General features: G+C 35.4%; 1 protein-coding gene across 1 annotated transcript in view; it reads right to left on the bottom strand.

Annotated features, from left to right (window-relative positions):
• The window catches only part of LOC311291021 (uncharacterized protein), a 72199-nt gene extending 52781 nt beyond the window's left edge, over positions 1-19418 (bottom strand). The window contains exon 1 of the mRNA XM_084409840.1: positions 19356-19418. The gene's annotated coding sequence lies outside the window, so the exon portion shown is untranslated. The remainder of the gene's footprint in view (positions 1-19355) is intronic.
• Between the last annotated feature and the right edge of the window lie 1367 nt (positions 19419-20785).

Below are 20785 nucleotides of genomic sequence, written 5' to 3'. Positions count from 1 at the left end.
GCTAAAGTCAACAGATAAAACTAACAGACCTAGCAAAAAAAATAATGATGCTGCCTTTCTAAATTTACTTTGTCCCCCTTGTAATTTGGCTCCCAGAGAGCAACATAGTGTCGGCCCAGATCCGGCCCACATCTGGTAGCACTAGGTTGCTGTCTGGGTCTGAATCTCAGGTGAAAATTGTCATTTAGACCCACCTCTACAACATTTTCATCTCCTTACCGTAGCCTGATTCACAGCGGTGAGCTTTTAATGGGTTCTAATTTGAGTGGTACTGGTAGGTTTCCACGGGAAATACGAGCTTGCCGCGGTTCGTCTCTGCATCATTACGTCACGTCTGTATACATAAAGAAGGAGTCTCGACTAGTAGGCTATTCTGCGTGCGAGGATGCTGCAGGAGGCGGATCATTTATAGCCTCAAATATACATAGTCACGTAGTGTTGATAACATTAACAATTTGAGAACAAAGTATAACAATAATAATTTACACGGTTTGACGTGATCTGAGCTAACTTTGCGATCGTAAGATTTAATCACCAGTTGATCAGAACAAAAGTGTCTGACATGTTACATGTTCAGATGACATTTTCCTTGTTATTTTGGAAATAATTCCTGGAGGTCGTATCTGTATTTCTGAAGTACAGTGAATATCCACTCTGGTGCATTGACTGACAGCCCACACATACACCTCAAGACATTATTCATCTGTGCCGGACAATAACAACAAGCTGTTGATAAAATTATAATGAGTTTAATCAATCATTACTTGAAGTACAAAAATGAATAAAAAATAAAACTGAGACAGATCTCAAACAATGAACGAGTTAAAATTAATTTCAGATTCATGTCTCTGTTAAAAGTGTTACAGCCTCTTCTTCAGCCCCTGAACATGAAAGTGTTTTTATGGTGTAATTTTTCTGGTGTTCTTCTTCTGAATGAGAAGGCAGAAGTGATTTCAGAACGAAGGCCCGAGTTAAACTCTTCCCACATTGATCACATGTGTAAAGTTTCTCTCTGCTGTGGATCCTCATGAGATTCTTCAGACTTGATTTACATTTGAAGAGTTTTTTAGGCCTGTTTTTCCTTTCTCGTTCGCGTCCATCAGGTCTAAAAGAAACATTAAATCATGTGAGATTTCAAATGAAAGACAAACGTGAAATGAAAAGTGAAGCTCAAAGTCAAGATCACTGATGAGTTCAATGGTAATTTTAATCCCATCAAATCTGGTCAACAACTGCTGTGCACGATTATGATCTATTTTAATAATTTGTGTTATAAATAACTAGTTTGGTCATGAAACAATGTAAATCTGGTGAGCATCAGCATGTTCTTCATCATGAAGAATGAATGAGGAATCAAGAATAAACACCAACCTCTTTGTTCTTCAGTATCATGATGTTTCATTCTGCAGGTTCTGGATCACTCCGTCCTCTCCTTCCAGATGCTTTCTGGCAGTTCTGCTAAAAACAGACAAGTTTCATTTCTTACAGTCATGATACGAGAAGGAATAATCAATATTTCAGACTCTGAACTAAGTACTAAGGCTAATCACATGTTGAAAAAATATAGTGACCTTGATCATGTAATTTAAGATTATCAGGTTTTGTCGAAGCCACAACAACACAACAAACAAAACTAACATAAATCACCTAGTGCTGAAACAAGCCAAGGTTTCCTAAACCTGAAAGTGCTTCATATTCAGCGCTTCAAATAAACTCATAAACATACAGTTTAACACGTCGTTCAGATGCATGTGCTGTTTACTCTGATGCGGTATTCCCTTTGTTTAACTTATTAACCTTTATTTAACCAGGCAAATCACTGAAGAACAAGCTCTTATTTTCACCAACAGCTTGACAGGAGAGTTAAAATCATTTAAAACATTTATATGTGATAAAAAACACTCACTGATAGTTTATTAAATGCAGAGATTGAAATAAATTATTGTAATTTCAATGACTTTTGAGGCACATTCTTATATTTAATGGTTATATCTTTATCAGTAAATGTTAGAAAGTCATGTGTGTATTTCCATTTTCCTTCAATGCTTGTCCCGAGAGCGAGTGAGTCTCTGTTCAACTTTACAGAGCGAGCTCCAGGACCTCAAGTTGATGAAGAGCAATAATTCTGACTAAAATATACATTTGTTTATTCTACATTAATCTACATTGTTCATTAAAGATTAACATGAAGGATTTAAAACCTACATTTAACGTCTATGAAAACAGAAACTGTAACTAATGTGTCATATAAACAGAGATGAGTTCTGAAACATTATCAGTAATTCTAATAACATGCCAGATGAGATGGACTTGGTAATTGCGATGATGTATTCGTTGATTTGTTTACTTTTCTGACATATATATATATATATATACAGGCTTGGGAGGATTACTTTAAAAATGTATTCCGTTACAGTTACAAATTACTTCATAAAAAAAGTATTCAGTAACGTAATCCAAGTACTATAATATGAAAGTAATGTAACTGATTACTTTTGGATTACTTCAAGGTCACGTATATAAATAAAGTCAAGCAAGAAATATTATATAAAAAAAAAAATTTATTAAGAATTTGGCTCAGTGTACATTACAATATTTTCAAAATATACACACAGGCCTGAATATATATTTATGTAAAGGGCTATACAGACATCTAGTGGCTAATGTATGGTATTACAGATTATTTTGTTTTATTTGTAACAAATTTTTAAATAAAAAATAAAAACACAACATTTAAAAATTTTACACAATCTACATATTAGTTTATTTTAAAATAGGCCTACATGTTGACTAAAGCCGTGATCTTTCTTAATTTGCCTGACTGAACTTGTGGCGTTGGCAGTGGGAGTTCCCTTACGTTACCTAGACAGCGAACATCCCGTTACGTGAGAAAAGATTAAGAAAGGACATTTTGAGTACTAAAAAAGATACTCTCCTAATTTCTACAAAATAGCAGCGGAATTTCCATGAATTAAAAGCGATTTTACCCGCAGGCAGCATCGTTTCTACTAGCAGCAGTGATTCAATCTGCGTCTGAGGAGATTGTAGACAGCTGTTATTTGCGCATTCACCAGTGCGTGGCACACGTGAGTCATTACTGGCAACAGAACGAGGAACTACTGTATAATCAAGCAGCGCTTAATATAGTGCTATTATGCCAAAATACTTATTTATTTAGTTTTAAATTAAACCATTGTAATCCTGAAAGTATTCCCCCTTTTTTTTAAATGTAACTATAATCTGATTACTACGTTTTTTGACGTAACTGTAACGGATTACAGTTACTGGATTTTTGTATCCTGATTACATAACGCCGTTACATGTATTCCGTTACTCCCCAACCCTGTATATATATATATACACAGCAAAATCCCCAGTGTTAAATTAACACTGCTCAGAGTTTATATGAGTCCACACTCAGAGTGTTATAATTAACACTGAAGCAGTGTTAAAGTTAATGAGATAATTAAGTGATTAATTGATTAATTGAGTGATGATTGAGCATTATTGAAGTCATATGATGTTAATAAGCAGAATCACTGAAGGAGAATTTTTTTTTTTTAAATGGTCACCATTATGGTGATGGGTGTTTAGTTTAGTTGGACTCTTGACCCTTACTTTATTAACTTTAGATTTTGTTTGGCTGCTGTAATTCAGTTACAATAACAGCCAGATGAGCAAAGAAAAAAGGTGATCTGATGGTGTTGGTTGTGTTTTAACATAATCAGTAGTTGGCCTGAATCACTGAACTCATTGAGAGTAAAATTTCTGAGTTAAGTTTCCCTAATGGATTATAGCAGCACTGTCCTTGTCGAGCATGCCATTTTTAGCCTTTTCAATGAAAACCAAATGATCAAATCAATTACAAAAAAAAGAAAATTCTTAAAAATTGTTCTTTTCAGGCACACACAGACATCAGGAATTAGCGTATGAATCTCAACAATGGTGACAAACAGATCAACTCTGAACATAAGCTCATTATTTATTCATGCAGCAATGCATGATGGGAGCCATGAATGAGTTTTGATTGGTGGTACCCAGAATGCACTGCAACATGCTTTATTATTGTCACCATTGTTGAGATTCACAGGCTGATTCTTGATGTCTGTGTCTAAAAAAAAAAAAAAAAAAAAAAAAAAAAGCAAAGCATGTGAACCACTTTTAGGAAATGATTTGGATTACATTGTAAAAGTTAAAAAATATTATGCTTTTCAAGGACAGTGCTGCTATAATTAATAAAGTATATATAATTAAAAAATTAGGCTCTATATGAGTTCAGTGATTCAGGTTAAATGATTGTGAAATAATGATTATATTAAAACATAACCAACACCATCATAACACCTTTTCTCTTTGTTGATCTGGCTGTTATAATCGAATTACAGCAGCCAAACAAAATCTAAAGTTAATAAAGTAAGGGTCAAGAGTCCAACTAAACTAAACACCCATCACCATAATGGTGACCATAAAAAAAAAAAAAATTCTCCTTCAGTGATTCTGCTTATTAACATAATATGTCTTCAATAATGCTCAATCATCACTCAATTAATCAATTAATCACTTAATTATCTCATTAACTTTAACACTGCTTCAGTGTTAATTATAACACTCTGAGTGTGGACTCATATAAACTCTGAGCAGTGTTAATTTAACACTGGGGATTTTGCTGTGTATATATATATATATATACACAGCAAAATCCCCAGTGTACATAGATATACATAGATATACATAGATACATAGATATATATCTATACATAGATATATATTCCAGCGAATATTCTTTCTTTACTCTTAAGTATAACACATAAACTGTAACTGTAGTTTTAAATCTTCGGTCTACTGTTTTCCTACACTTTGAAACATTTAGTTTTACAAATGGTTTAACAATCAATGTTTAGTTTAACAATCTTTGAAGGATGAACAAATCATGGTTTTGGTCATCACATTAAAAATAACATTAAAACTGGATAATATAAAAAAAAATTTGAAGAGCTATAAAAAGTGTGAAGGACTTGAAAGTTCTTGATTAGTGCTTGAATTTTACTCTCAAAAGGATGTACGAACCCTGAAATGAATAATGTAAAAACATTTGACTATTTCTGCCACAATACCATGGTTACAGTTAGCATTACTACATTAAATCCACAGGGAATATTGGTGATTTGTGGACTTAAAAGCCTTATAACTTAAAACTTCATGAACTTGTTCGTTCAAGGCACAAAGTTTCTCCTGGTTTCCAAGTCAGTGCCCATGATTTACTCACTCTCAACTCATCCTAGGTGTGTATGACATTCTTCTTTTAGACAAATACTATCGGAGTTATATAAAAAAAATGTCCTGGCTCTTTCAAGCTTTATAATGGATTATAATGAATTTCCATTTACTTGCAGTCTAGAGCCCTGTATAGTGCTTTATTTCTGCTTTACATGAGCGCCACCTACTGTCAGAGAGCGCAAGTTAATAGATATCAATCAACAAAGTGTCCTGTGCTCACCACACAACGGCTATACGTGGAGAGGAGAGATTTGGCTATAGAGTGATGTGTCAATTAAATTGACACGATTTTTCATGCGTTGCGACTGAGCACGTTGTTTGTATTTGGAGCTCTGTCGAATTGATTCATAATCCTTGATTTTCTTCTTTACACTCATTTACAAACGAACATTTTCTATTTTTACCGCGTGTGAACATATCTCCGATACTATTCTCTATAAAAAACAATCGGATTGCTTTGATATTGCTACTTATATCCAACTTTCCGAACTTCCGCTACTAGCTTTAGCCCACTAGCATTGCATGCGTGGTCTCGCCTATCGATAGTCTTATTATTAGAGTGATGTGTGTCTAACTTACACAGAAGAGACTTTGTTGCTCAGCACATGAACATAAACTACTTACTGTGATCTCAGACTGTGTTTAAGCGGTTTCTCCACTGCATGGATCTTCATGTGTCGCTTCAGGTGAGTTTTAAAAGAGAAACTCTTTCCACACTGATCACACGTGTGCGGCTTCTCTCTGATGTGGATCATCTCATGTGTTTTCAGAGATGATGAGTAACTGAATCTCTTGTCACAGTGTGAACACTTGAAAGGTTTTTCTCCAGTGTGAATTCTCAAGTGCTGTTTTAAATGTTCAGCTGTAGTAAAAGTCTTCTCACACTCAAAGCACATGTACTCTCTCACACCAGTATGAATTTTCTGATGTCCATGTAAACTATACAGCCATGAGAAACTCTTTCCACACACAGAACATGAATGCGGCTTCTCCTTCGTATGAACTGTCAGGTGTGACTTCAGGTGTGATGCACAGATAAATGTTTTCCCACACTGATCACAGGAGAACGGCTTCACTCCGGTGTGGATCCTCATGTGTCCTTTAAGGTGTGAAGATCGACTGAAATCTTTCCCACATTTATCACACTTAAACGGCTTCTCTCCAGTGTGGATCTTCATGTGTCGCTTCAGGACACTTTTAAAAGCAAAACTCTGTCCACACTGATCACACGTGTGCGGTTTCTCTCCAGTGTGGATCATCTCATGTGTTTTCAGATTTGTTGATTGACTGAATCTCTTGTCACAGTGTGAACACTTGTAAGGTTTTTCTCCAGTGTGAATTCTCTGGTGCTGTTTTAAACTGCCCGCTGTAGTAAAAGTCTTCTCACACTCAAAGCACATGTACTCTCTCACACCAGTGTGGATTTTCTGATGTCCATGTAAACTATACAGCCATGAGAAACTCTTTCCACACACAGAACATGAATGTGGCTTCTCCTTCGTATGAACTGTCTGGTGTGTCTTCAGGTCTGATGCCCAGATAAATGTTTTGCTGCATTGATCACATGAGAACGGCTTCTCTCCAGTGTGGATCCTCATGTGAATCTCAAGACTTTGTTTCGTTGTGAAACTCTTTCCACACTGAGTGCAGGTGAAAGATTTCTTGGCTCTTCTTTTATTTAAAAATGTATTTTTAGTCTTTGAGCGACTCAAAGGTTTTTCTCCAGGTTTGACATGATGTTCCTCCTTCACTTCACTCAGTTCTTCTCTCTCCTCCTCCACTTCACTCAGTTCTTCACTCTCCTCCTTCACTTCTCTCAGTTCTTCACTCTCCTCCTTCACTTCACTCAGTTCTTCTCTCTCCTCCTTCACTTCACTCAGTTCTTCACTCTCCTCCTCCACTTCACTCAGTTCTTCACTCTCCTCCTCCACTTCACTCAGTTCTTCACTCTCCTCCTTCTCTTCCATCAGGTCTGGCATGAACGAAAAATTTATTAAATAAAAATTTCAGTACATCAAAATAATTCAATGAGAGAAATATAAAGTGGAAGGAAATGAAAGTGAGCCCTGATGTAATATAAAAAAGTAGACAATTTCTATAAAATATTATGATAATTTTATGCCTTTTTATAAACTGATCATATGTCCTTGAAACTTTCCATGAATGAGGTAAATTTATCTTCCAATTATTATCTTTAAAACATCTAGAATCCCATGTTTCTTTAGCAAGAACTATTAAATATATTTGATCAATGAAACAATTATCTAACATAATTTTAACATAAAAATATACAATACTGCCATATTTTGACACCAACTTTGAGACTGATATTTATTTTACTAAAAAGGTTTTAATTACTGTACAGTGCTGATTCATCAACGCTGTTATCAACGTTACTGAAAGAAGAATCTTCTAAAATTCTGGTAAAGTTGTTGCAAAATTGCAAATTGGGAACCAGGTTTAAAATAAATGTAAAATAAAACAGTTAAAATAGTATTAGCTTGATCTGATGTTGACAATCAATCAAAAAAAGTCTCTAACCTCCCTTTACTGACCATTTGTTGAAGAAAAAACCAGAACCTTCTGTACCGTTTCATAGTGTAACTGTTTATCTAAAAGTGATGAAGTGCTTGAATGTGTCTAACATGAATGTTGTTCAGCATCATGAATGAATGAAGAATAAACACCAACCTCTTTGTTCTTCAGGATCTTCAGTGTGTTTCATTCTGCAGGGTTCTGGATCACTCATGTTCTCACTGTCCTCTTTAATAAACTCAGTCTTTGCAGATTTCAGCTCTTCCTGATGCTCTGATGCTCGTCTTCACTTGTAGCTGATGGGAATTTACAGCATTTATTGTATAATTGCAGTGGGAGGAGCTTCACTGATGATGCAATTTGTGTGGGAGGAGCTGATCTTCCTAAAATCTAAAATATATCTGTTACTGAGTTTGTTTTTATACTAAATGACACTTTTATGCAACATATTATTAGCACTTCTAACATATTATGATACATTTTCAGAATGCCTTTTTTTAACCTCCTGAGTCCCTGCGTCCTCATATGAGGACATTACATGTTTGCCTCTTGACACAATGATAGTCAAATTTGTAAATCTTAGACATGTTGGCCACATTTAGGGACACTGCCCACACCATCTTGTGGTGATATAACAACATTACACCAATGTCAGTGAGAAGAAAATGGCTGGAAAATCAGCAAAATATCAGCAAAACACTTCCCGAAAGAAAAATGACCCAGGTAAAAAATCTATTCAAATTATATGAATGAAACAAATGTATTTATGTACAATACTGTCTCCATCATCATATGGGGATTAAAATTTGACATATTTTAGTAATAGTAGCACTCCAGGACATCAGTAAATGTGAAGTACTCGTTTGAGGACATTGGGACTATATTACGTTATTTATTCTACCATGTGGTTAGCTAAACTTGGGAATTTTTAGACGGATCACAATAGCATTGAAAAAACAACATTTGTCTGTGTGTGTATGTGTGTGTGTGTGTGTGTGTGTAAGCATGAATTATTGAGTTAACATGGAAAAACTGGTTTGCTGTAGTGCAGAAAACTGGTAAAAATCAAGAATTTCAAAATGAAAGTGAGCCAATAAGTGGCCTTCTACTGCTCCCTGCTGGCCATTACCAGTACTATTATAAAATTTTATAATAGTAAATAATAATATATAATAGTAAAGATTTTGTCAAGTGTTTATCACTTCATTTGTACTGACACTTCACATAATTGCTAGTAAAATGGTAAATTATAGACCCACTGTCCTTGCATGAGGACATCTTAATGGTAAAACATAGACCCACTGTCCTCGCATGAGGACATCATTTTCTGCAAAAACTACTTCCAGTACAAAAACAAATTTTAGTTATTATACTTATTAGGTCCAACTTATCCCAAATAGCAAGAACAATTATAAAATGCACACCAGGCAAGCTCTCGGGTCTCAGGAGGAAAGTGATTATTCTGATTCTGATTATTCTGATCACTGATTGAAAAACAGTGAATTTGTTGTGAGAAATAACAATTCATTCATTATTTGAATTGCTAATCCTAGCATTATTCTGCTTTTTTAATAAAATACAGGTATCTAGAAATAAAGAAAAGAATATACATAGTTTAAATTCTTCCAAATATAAATAATAGTAAGAAAAAAAAAGTTAAATCATAAACACAGAAATAAATGTAGGCTACATAATGTAACCAACAAATCCCCTCAGTCTGCTGACACCAATGAAATGAGCTTTAAGTGTCAATTTACAGGAGATCTGAAGACATCAGCATAATAAATGAGGTGAAAACAGGAACTATTGTCATGAAATAAAGAGTGTTTTCAGCAGATCTGTTAATATTGATGAGCCTCAGACTATCAACACTCATTCAACAAGCCATTCAGGATCATCAGCAGATCATCTCACTTTATTCTGAGTGTTTGCTGTTAGAAACACATTATTTGAGTCAGGATAGATGATAAAAAGACTATTAAACTGCACTCTTAAAAGAGACTGAACCTTTGGGGTTCAAAAAATAACTTTAAAGTGCAAATAACTTCTAACTATAAAAAAGGTACAAAGTTGAACCTATAGGTGCTATAATGATCCACTGTTTATTTGGCACATGTTCTCAGTTCATTTTAGAACCTTTGATGTGGCAGAAGAACCTGCCTGTTGTCACGGTTCCTTTTTGAACCCTATAAGATGGACTGTAAGAAAAAAAAGTATTTTATTATTAGGCCCTTGCTTTGCTATTAGCCCTTGAACATACAAGAATGGAAGTTTTAAAAGTGTACACATTCAAAGCACTTGATCATTAAAGATGCTCCATTATTGTTGTTCACCTGTTAGTTTAAAAATACTTTGCACAATTATAAGCAAAACTACAGCCCTGAAAAAGATGCCCTTTCAGGATGATAAATGCACATTTTTATATATAGAAAAGTCAATAAATTATAATTCAGTAAACATTCATCAAAAAACAATTTCTGTAAATTGCAAAGTGAACTACAAACCTTTGCTCGTATCATACATGGTTAAATTGGGCCGGGGCTCTCCAGGGCTCAGCCCCAATAGGCCTAAGCATGCTCGTTTGTGTCCAGATGTGCCTGTTTGCAGTCTGGAAATTATGTCACATAAAATTTGATGAAAGTGATGCTTTTGAAAACATCTTTCTGACAATAAATGAAAGATTTTTTAAATGGCATGTCTATTTTGTCTCGGCGGAACTGAGATGAGAACAATCGGGACACGGCCGTATTCTTGTTCAGCTGCTTAATCTCGTCAGTCGGCCATGATCGCGCACCGCTCGCGCAGGCCATGCGCATGTAGGCTACTGCAGAACTCCGACATGGATAAATGTACGCAGCAATATATAATGAATGTTCCTGGGAGATCCATAGTTGCGCGGGATGTGGAAGCGCGCAAAAGTTCCAACTTTTGAGAAAAAAAAAAAAACTCACGCCCAATTTAACCTCTGTGTATATATATGCCAAGGGAAACTGTGGTATCAGTGGAGTAAGAAGAACAAAGAACTACATCGACCTCAAGGAGAAAATATAGAAATGGTATCAAGTGCAAAAAAAAAAACAGAGATGAAGATAATCCATAAAAAACAGCATAAATGTGACATCAGCAAATTTATGTTGCAATTTATTGAAGAAATGAACTCAAATGCTAAACATGATAAGATGTTTTTTCTCAAATGGCTCAGAATCCTCCTGGATGAACACACATCAGCTGACCTTTCTGCTCTACTCCAGAAGTATGATGAAACATGGTCAACAGTCTTGAAACTGAAAGACAATAGTAATAAATCTGAACAACATAAAGCTAAACAAACACACCTTGAGAAATTATCTGAGGAACTTTAAGCTGCCTTTGGTTTGGAGCACATCATGAGGGAGATCGGTCAGATCTATGAATCATGTTCATCTGTGGAGAAGAACAAGAAAGGCCTGCAGCTTGACTTCTCTTCTCTCCCGAGTCTTGCCGCAGAGATGATGATCTCTGGATTTCCACTGGAGCTGATGGATGGAGATGCTGCTCATGTTCCTCTTGTCTGGATCTCTGCTGTTCTAGAAGAACTCATCCAGAAACTGGGACACCAGACCAGAGTCTTTGTGCTGTCAGTTTTAGGGCTTCAGCGCTCTGGGAAATCCACCATGCTGAACGCCATGTTTGGGCTCCAGTTTGCCGTCAGTGCTGGCAGGTGCACCAGAGGAGCTTTCATGCAGCTGGTCAGAGTCTCAGACGAGATGAAAACTGTAAACTGTATAAACAATAATACTGTTCTGATTAGCCTATACTATTTTTTTTATATTTGTTTTTATATATTAATAGTAGGTTAATAACATGCATAGCCTACCTATTATTATTATTATTAAAAGTTTTGAAAATTGTAACAATGTATTTGTTTCCACAAAAAAATCAGAACACATAATGTTTAGCCACTATAATTGTAACAATAATAATTAATAACAATACATTAATAATTTAATTACGATAATATAATGAGTGTAGTGACTCTTCTATCGACAGTAAGATCGCAAAATTGATTGGATTCAGAACATTGAAAAAAGGTAAGAAAAAAAATAAGAACAATTTGTGGTTTATATTTGTTTTGTTTGTTTTTACCTCTACCTCCTCATTTTTATTTTAGTAACAATAAGGTAATAAAAGGTATTTTTAGTTGGTTTATGGACATAAGGCCTAAGCTATATTCTTTCAAATTATTTACATCAGTGGTTCTCAACTAAAATTCATTACTAATTATAGCTAATTAACGTTATTCAGTTTCATTTTAATTTCTAGTTAAAATAAAGAAATATATAAAACTAAATTGACGATTTGAATCAAACTCCCTAGTGTTATTTTTGCGCAATTGCTCAGGGAAAATTACTCCATAGCGCCATCTAACGTACAACCAGTATAACCGTTTTGAGCGCAGAAAACTTAAGGGTATAACGTTATACATGTATTTAATTGGCTGTATTACAATTTTTTTTAGGGATAGTTAACCCAAAAATGAACATTCTGTCATCAGTTACTCAAATTGTCTGACCTATATCATTTTCTTTGTTCTGATGAACACTATAAGGAAGACATTCTGACGAATATTTGTAAAACCAAGCAGATCTGGAGTACGGATGGCGAAAAGACCGTCCGTTCTGCTGCATTCTCCTACATCGCCACACTGAAAGTCAGGAATCTGTTTTTACCGGTCAAACACAGTAGAATGGGACAACATACTGTATAGGAAAACATTCCTTTTCTTATTATACCCATAGCAAGGGATTGTTAAAGATGATTGCAATATCAACACCGAAACCTAAAGACGGAAGGAGAAGTACATTAACATATTCTCCTCAGTGCATCTTTCAGCAGCTGTGCCTAGACTGTACATTACAATACTTTAATATGTCTAGTTCAACATAATTCTGTTCAGTTCATAAGCTGTCAGATGAGACCAAACATGTTAGAACACATCCATAGTAAGTAATGGGAAGAAGCATGTTTGTCCTGTGAAGCAAATGGCACACATGTGTGTTAGAGGTGTGAGAGACACAACAGTCCTCACTCTGCAATTCCCTCGCATCAGATTCACAGCATTAGCATACTGTGATCATGAGGCCATTGTCCAACATTTAATTCACATGCATACTTTTAAAGTGACAACTGCTGTACTAGGGCAGTAAATGGGCTAGTTATACCCATATTTCACGTCAAAAGTTGCTGTTTTCACCTAATTTATTATGCTGATGTCTTCAGATCTCCTGTAAATGGCCACTTAAAGCTCATTTCATTGGTGTCAACAGGCTGAGGTATTTATTTATTAAAGGGTTAGTTCACCCAAAAATGAAAATTTTGTCAGTAATTACTCTCCCTAATGTTGTTCCAACCCCGTAAGACTTTCGTTCATCTTCGGAACACAAATTAAGATATTTTTTTGAGAGCTGTCTCACTCCTCCATATGCTTCTATTGTAAACGAAACTTGCCGGCCCAGAAAGTTAGTAAAGACATTGTTAAAATAGTCCAAGTGACTTCAGTGGCTCGACCATAAGTTTAGTGAGTGACGAGAATACTTTTTGTGTGCAAAAAATAAAATAAAAACAGTTGTGTATTAGCATCAGTTACTTTACAGACCAACAGAAATAAATGCTTATATGTGATATAAGTATAAAAACAAACTCCGTAAATGATATATTTTATTTTGGGCAGATCAGCTCCTCCCACTAAAATTTACTATAATTGAAGCCCCTCCCACAGCAATTACATCATCAGTGAAGCTCCTCCCACTGCAATTACATCATCAGTGAAGATCCACCCACTGCAATTAACCCATAAGTGCTGTAAATTCCCATCAGCTACAAGTGAAGACGAGCATCCAGTGGTGTAGTCTACGTGATACGCAGGTATACGCCGTATACCCACTAGAAAAGGCCAAGGATTTGCGTATACCCACTTAAAAAAAGCGTGAGGATACGTATCAACTTCGTTTTGTGTCAGAACTTTCACACTTTCATTCATAAATTCACCCCGTCTGTGTTTGCGAAGCGACGGATCGAATCGCGGAATCCAGTCACAAATGGAACTTGCTATATAAAGCAGAACGTCACGGAATTTGCTATTTTTTAATGAATAAATCAAAAGTAGCTGCTGTACTATGAATCAAATCTCGATATGGACTAGTGTCTATGAATATTAAAGCTAAAAGAGACTGCAATTGTTCTACGCGTCTCTGGGAATGAGCGCTCAGTGTGTGCTCCTCCACTACACACACACACACACACACACACACACACACACACACAAAAGCACGCGTGACTCGAGGCATGATGTAAGCTACATGTGCATTTCATCGCAGAGCTGCTATGAGAGTCACTTGATGAGAATTTCACCATTTCATTTGATAAAACTATCGTCATTCATTCGTTTCATATACATACAGAAACTGTTATGTCTTTACGACAACCTGTCAAATTAAAAGTTCTGTATAACTTGAAGAAATTATAACAGAAATATAGTACTATTGCACGGAGTATACTTCAGGCCTAATAATAATAATAATAATAATAGTTTATTAAAACACACAGAAACTCGAATGTCTACAACCCACCAAAATAAAGTTCGGTCGAACTCAAATTAATTAGAAAGAAATTGCACAGTAAAATGTATTTTAAAATATTTTTTTTTCCAAAAACACCATTTCTAAAAGTAATGTGGGGGGGGGGGGGGGGGGGGGGGGTTATATTAGAGTATACTCACTACAAAAAACTAGACTACACCACTGCGAGCATCAGAGCATCAGGAAGAGCTGAAATCTGCAAAGACTGAGTTTATTAAAGAGGACAGTGAGAACATGAGTGATCCAGAACCCTGCAGAATGAAACACACTGAAGATCCTGAAGAACAAAGAGGTTGGTGTTTATTCTTCATTCATTCATGATGCTGAAGAACATTCATGTTAGAAACATTCAAGCACTTCATCACTTTTAGATAAACAGTTCAACTATGAAATGGGTCAAATGTTATAGTTAGTTTTCAACAAATGATCAGTAATGGGAGGTTTATACACTTTTATGCTGTTTGTCAACATCAGGTCAAACTAAATATTCTAGCTATGTAACATTTATTTGCAACAATGTTGCCAATATGTTTGACATTTTTCAATATAGTTATCATTATAGGCTAATTACATTAGCAATTAACAGAGTAAACGACAAACTATAACAAGTAAATTAACTTTCCAGAATGGCTGACAGGGTTGTAAGCATAAGAGCATTTCTTAAAATTGTGACACAGGAAGTGACATCATCTGGGCTCTTTCTACTGCATGATGGGAGGACAAGAAAATAATCTCAATCCATTGTCTCTGTTTTTACACAAACTGTACAGTGTTGATCACATTCATCAACTCTGTTACCAACGTTATTATAAGAAGAAATATCTCAATAAATACGACACTTCTATTATTTATAATAAATACAACCTTACCAGTAACTATAAGGAAAATCATGTCAGGAGTAACAGGGTTGAGTGACACATGTAGGACACTGATAATGCTAATAAAAATAGCTAATTTAAAACTAGTTAAAGCTGCGGTCACTCTTGACTTTCAGTATGTGGAATTTCAACGCTATCTCACGACCTCACTCGTACGAATTTGTACGATTTGTCTAAACCCACATGATGGGTAGGTTTAGGGGCGGGGTCAGGGGTAGGTCATTCGTATGAATTCATACGAATTGGGCAATTCGTACAATATATACGATTTAGCAAAAATCGTACGAGTGAGGTCGTATGAATTCGTACGAATTAGCCACCTCGTAGAATTCGTACGAATTGCCGTGAGATCAGGCTGGGAATTTCTATGGACACTGTAAACTTAAAATGATAGTTCACCGATTAGCATTAAGCTTCGTATCAGTAGAAAACCTGCTTATTACCGTGAGATTTTTCTATATTGTTTTAAAAAATAAAAATTTCAAGATCGGTGTACCTCATGATAATATTATGTAGCAGTCTTACATCATTTTTATGTCCTTTTGATGTACTGAAAATAAAAGTTCAATTTTCTCTTTCATGTCAGACCTGATTGAAGAGAGCGAAGAGAGTGAAGAACTGAGTGAAGTGAAGGAGGAGAGTGAAGAACTGAGTGAAGTGAAGGACGAACATCATGTCAAACCTGGAGAAAAACCTTTGAGTTGCTCAAAGACTAAAAAGACATTTTTAAAGAAAAGAAGAGCCAAGAAATCTACAACCTGCACTCAGTGTGGAAAGAGTTTCCCAAGCAAACATAAACTTGAGATTCACATGAGAGTTCACACTGGAGAGAAGCCGTTCACATGTGATCAGTGCGGAAAGAGATTTTCAGACAAACAAAATCTTAAGCAACACATAAAGATCCACACCGGAGAGAAGCCGTTCTCATGTGATCAGTGTGGGAAAACATTTCTTAGGGCATCAGACCTGAAGAGACACCTGACAGTTCATATGAAGGAGAAGCCGCATTCATGTTCTGTGTGTGGAAAGAGTTTTACACAGCTGCAATATTTACATGCACATGAGAAAATACACACTTGTGTGAGAGAGTACATGTGCTTTCAGTGTGAGAAGACTTTTACTTCAGCAAACAATTTAAAAGTGCACCAGAGAATTCACACTGGAGAAACACCTTACAAGTGTTCACACTGTGACAAGAGATTCAGTCAATCAACACCTCTGAAAAAACACGAGAGGATCCACACTGGAGAGAAGTTGAAGTGTGATCAGTGTGGAATTATTTTCTCTATTAAATGTCACCTGAAGCGACACATGAAGATCCATGTGTAACGTGTTTAACCATCCAACACAATCTGAGATAACGGTAAGTAGTTCATCTTTATGTGCTGAGAAACAATTCTGTGTAAGTTAGTTTCCCAACAGTCATGATGAGCGAGAGCACATTTTGTTCATGTTCACTCATGTTCACACCAACACGAAAGTTCAGTCTGATTTTCACATGCATTTTCTCTGTTCAGACCAATGCAAAAAATAGCAGTAGATGCAAATTCACTCTCTCACTGTAGGTGGCGCTCCTGGAAAAGCAGGAATAAAGCACTATATGAAGCAGCGCAACTTTCTGTTTCTGACATTGACTTGTTATGGAGAAGAATGTCAAACAGTGTTTTCATGTTTTCAAACATCCGTTCAGAATTTTGTATTTGCTATGGGGATTATTAAGATACAGAGATGAGAGAGACGCTTCAAGATTATTTCTGTTAATCAAGTGTATATTGGTTTATATGTGTACGTAAGGGTCCGCATACAGTGCATGTGATACAAAATCAATCAGTATAGATCGTGCGCCACCTGATTTAATGTTGCCACGCAGGTCGCACATTGAATTGCATTGTTTTGCAGTACTCAGTTTTTCCACAAGGTGGCAGCACTGGCCTGGCCTGTTTATTCCCAGTATAAAACCAAGGGGGTAATCCAGCATCCGGAAAGCGTACCTTCTTTACTATAACTTCACATCTGAGGCATTTAAAGACTCTATTTGTCCATTATTTATTTCTAAAGAAACACGACAATGTTTAAAAGGCTCCATTAACCTTGTATCTTACGCTATGGCCCCGTAGAAGCCGTTTTTGTACACAGTAGAGAAATTACCGTATAGACAAGAGGAGAAGCTCGCAGGCAATCGGGGGGACGTGGAGGCAAAATAATTAATCAGAATACTTAGCAAAAGTAGCTCATGGACAGCTCCTACTCACGCTCGCCGTCTCTGTGAGATTCGGAAGGGAATGATTCAGATTTCTCTCGGCACAGCTACTAGAAGACTCACAGCTGTCAGACAGGTTACTCACGTCACATCTACGTCATCAAGCTCAGTTTGAGTCTGCGCAGTACGCTAGGCCATCAGGAAGTGAGTGCTTCTAATGGACTTCACTTTTCTCCGTTGAAGTCTGTGGGGTCGCTGTGTCCATTTATTTTACTGTCTATGTATAAAACCAAACTAAAGGGAAGGAACAACAACAACAGAGGCCTGCATTGACAAGCGAGGGGGTCAAGAGATAGATGTTACTAGTTTAAAAGATTACAAAACATGGTTTCACTTCATTTTGATGGTCCCTTTAACACATTCTGTTGACTATAAGTAATGTTGTACCTTCATGTCTGACTAACTCTCATTAGAGTGTTAGTAGAGTGTTAGTAGAGTCAGGAGAATGTCTTGAACGTCACTTTAAACTGCATGAGTAAGCCATGATTAGCTGGTTGTTTGCATAAAATATTCCATAGAAACTCACTTGATTTAATTTGTCTTTTAGACCTGATGGACGTGATCAAGAAAGAAAAGTCTGTCTCCTGCAAAAGAATCATGCAAAATGGCAGAGGGACGATTTAATGTTAATAAAATTCCCAGTTATTAATTTTATATGTCAGAATGTGTGTTTCTTGTCTTTAATTTTACCACTGTAAGTTTAACCACCGTGCGCCTCTTCCCTGGATGTGCTGGATCTGTGAAACACGAGTCTGAGGGGATAGAGAAGGGGAGGTGGAAGCAAATGCATAGGCAGAGACATTGGTAAAAGAATTAACCAAACACCATTGAGTATTTCACTTTCAGCAAATAGGAGTATTGAGAAAAGTAACATGTTATTTACAGAATTTTTTAATTTGTAAAATATATTTATATTTTACTTTAGTTGGGAATGAGATATTGACAGTCTTTTTTGTGTTATGGTCATTTTATGGTGATTGTTTCTATTATTTATATTTTCAAAATGGTATTTGTTCTTTAAATGTACACATTTCTGAAAGATACATATTTTTCATTGAATACAAATATTCTGTTAAGCTCCAAAAATGTCCAGAAAAGATCCTAAAGATAATCAAATGAGTCCACAACTCTTGTGTTATGGGTTGTGTTGATGATTGAATGATTAAGGTATAAGAAAAAATGCATAGCATTATTGGCGCCAATTTGCCAAACCTTTGATATTATTTTACATGTAAAAATAATATGAATGAGATTTGAGAGCATGAGGGAAGATTTTCAGAGAATAACTGATTAAAAAACACAAGTACACACTGTGTACAGTATGTGTGGTTCTACAATAAACAATGCAAAGAAAAATATCAGCATAAACGACAGTGCTGACATGATGCAATAAGTAAAGCTAATAAATGGTAATTAGAACAACTTTCCCTTCAAGTAACTTTAGCTGCTTATATCAAATAACCAATTAATATACCAGATAACACACATTAGCTCCTTATTAAATTAGAACAGCCTTTTACTGCTGGGTCTCAGTTCAGCAACCCAAAAAACATAGTTCTCTATTACACAACCATTGTAGACACTCCGATAATAACTATAATGTCAGGTGAGTACACACATAAACACAATAGTAGTGTAACACTAATAATACTAGGTATTAGCATAATGCTAGCGAACTTTATGCTAACATTCTGCATTCCAACTGAGTCTCCCAGAATAGACAACACTCATAAAAAAACCTAAGGCACCAAAATACACATTTGTAAACATTTACACCAGGGTACTCACATGTCTCTGAACGCACACATGCACAGATAACGACACAGACGACAACTGTGCACTTCAGAAATATCTACGATGTGCTGCCCGTGGTCACTCTCTCTACTAACTCAAAACGAAAGCGCTGATTGGCTGATCCCCGTTCGTTACCCCGAACACAAATAGCAAGTCCTTCTTGTCAATGTCTCTGGTGTTAACAATATTTGAAGTCAAATTTTGGTTCGTTCTAAAATGAGCAGGGATGTGCAACTTTAGGTAATAATTAATAAATAAATAAATTACTTTAAAAACCCTTTAACTGTCACCCCCCCTTTTTTCGCATAGACAAAAAAAAAATCACTATACAAACTTAAATGGTTGTAATTCAAGAATGCTTTGGAATATAGACAAATGGTTGGTCTTGTTTTTAAGAAGACATTTGCCAGATTATTGTAGAAGTGAAATAAATTATGAAAGTGAAATAGAAAAAAAAAATTATATAAGTTTGAGTTTATGAAAATATAGAATGTAAAAATATAATTATTTATATTTTATATAAAATATATATATTACAAAATATATTTTACTCTAAAACTGCTAGAAAATTAAAGCAAAAAATATAAACAAGTTGTGTTCCATATTTTAGGTTGATATCTCAAAAAATGAGCTTTCAGTAAGATTTTATTTGGGCGCAGTACCAGACTTTTTCACTAGATGGACAGCCAGCTTCCTTACTGACCATATAAGGGCGTCTCCATTTTCATATATGTTTTGAGTGATCTGAACCATGTATTTCCATAATTTCATACAATGTATGAAGGATACATCCTATTCAGAAATAGTATGGGTGTTTTGGCAGTATTTTATTTGATTTAAACCTTTAATAAACATAAAAAGAGCACATGTGCGCTATAGCTCGCTGCGTGCCCCATCACAAATCGAGAATCCATAATATTTTTCTTTATATTCTAAACATTTTCAGACCTTTTTTTCTCATAAAATTTAATTGGTGTTATCTTTTGAACTCTTGGCATGAAAACAAACTGAGGTTTCTTCCAATCTTTCATGATTTTTCATGTTTATTTCTATTTCAAAATAAAGGCCTAAACACGCCTAATGAATATGAAATATTCTTGTTGCAAATTGATAAATTACTGCTCCTCTGTAATTTATTTAAAAAAACAGCCACCAAATATGAAAACTAGAGATTGTAAGCTTTCAAATGATATATAGTTTGTCAATATTACTTTAGGTTTTTACTAAGATATTATTGTTTTAAATATATATGGGCAAACGTCCCACCTGTGGGACGGTGACAGTTAAGGGGAAGGACTCAGTTTCATTGATCATTTAAATACAATTTTTAAAAGAAATGTTTAATTGCTCAATATAAAACAATTAAAACCACTTCACAGTCTAAAAACATTCAATTATAAGATTTAAATGGCTCTGAAGCAAAG

The sequence above is a fragment of the Rutilus rutilus genome (assembly GCF_951802725.1).
Source record: "Rutilus rutilus genome assembly, chromosome: 1".
Lineage (NCBI taxonomy): Eukaryota > Metazoa > Chordata > Actinopteri > Cypriniformes > Leuciscidae > Rutilus > Rutilus rutilus.
Note: the sequence above shows the minus strand (reverse complement) of the source record. Positions and strands in the feature narration are given on the sequence as shown.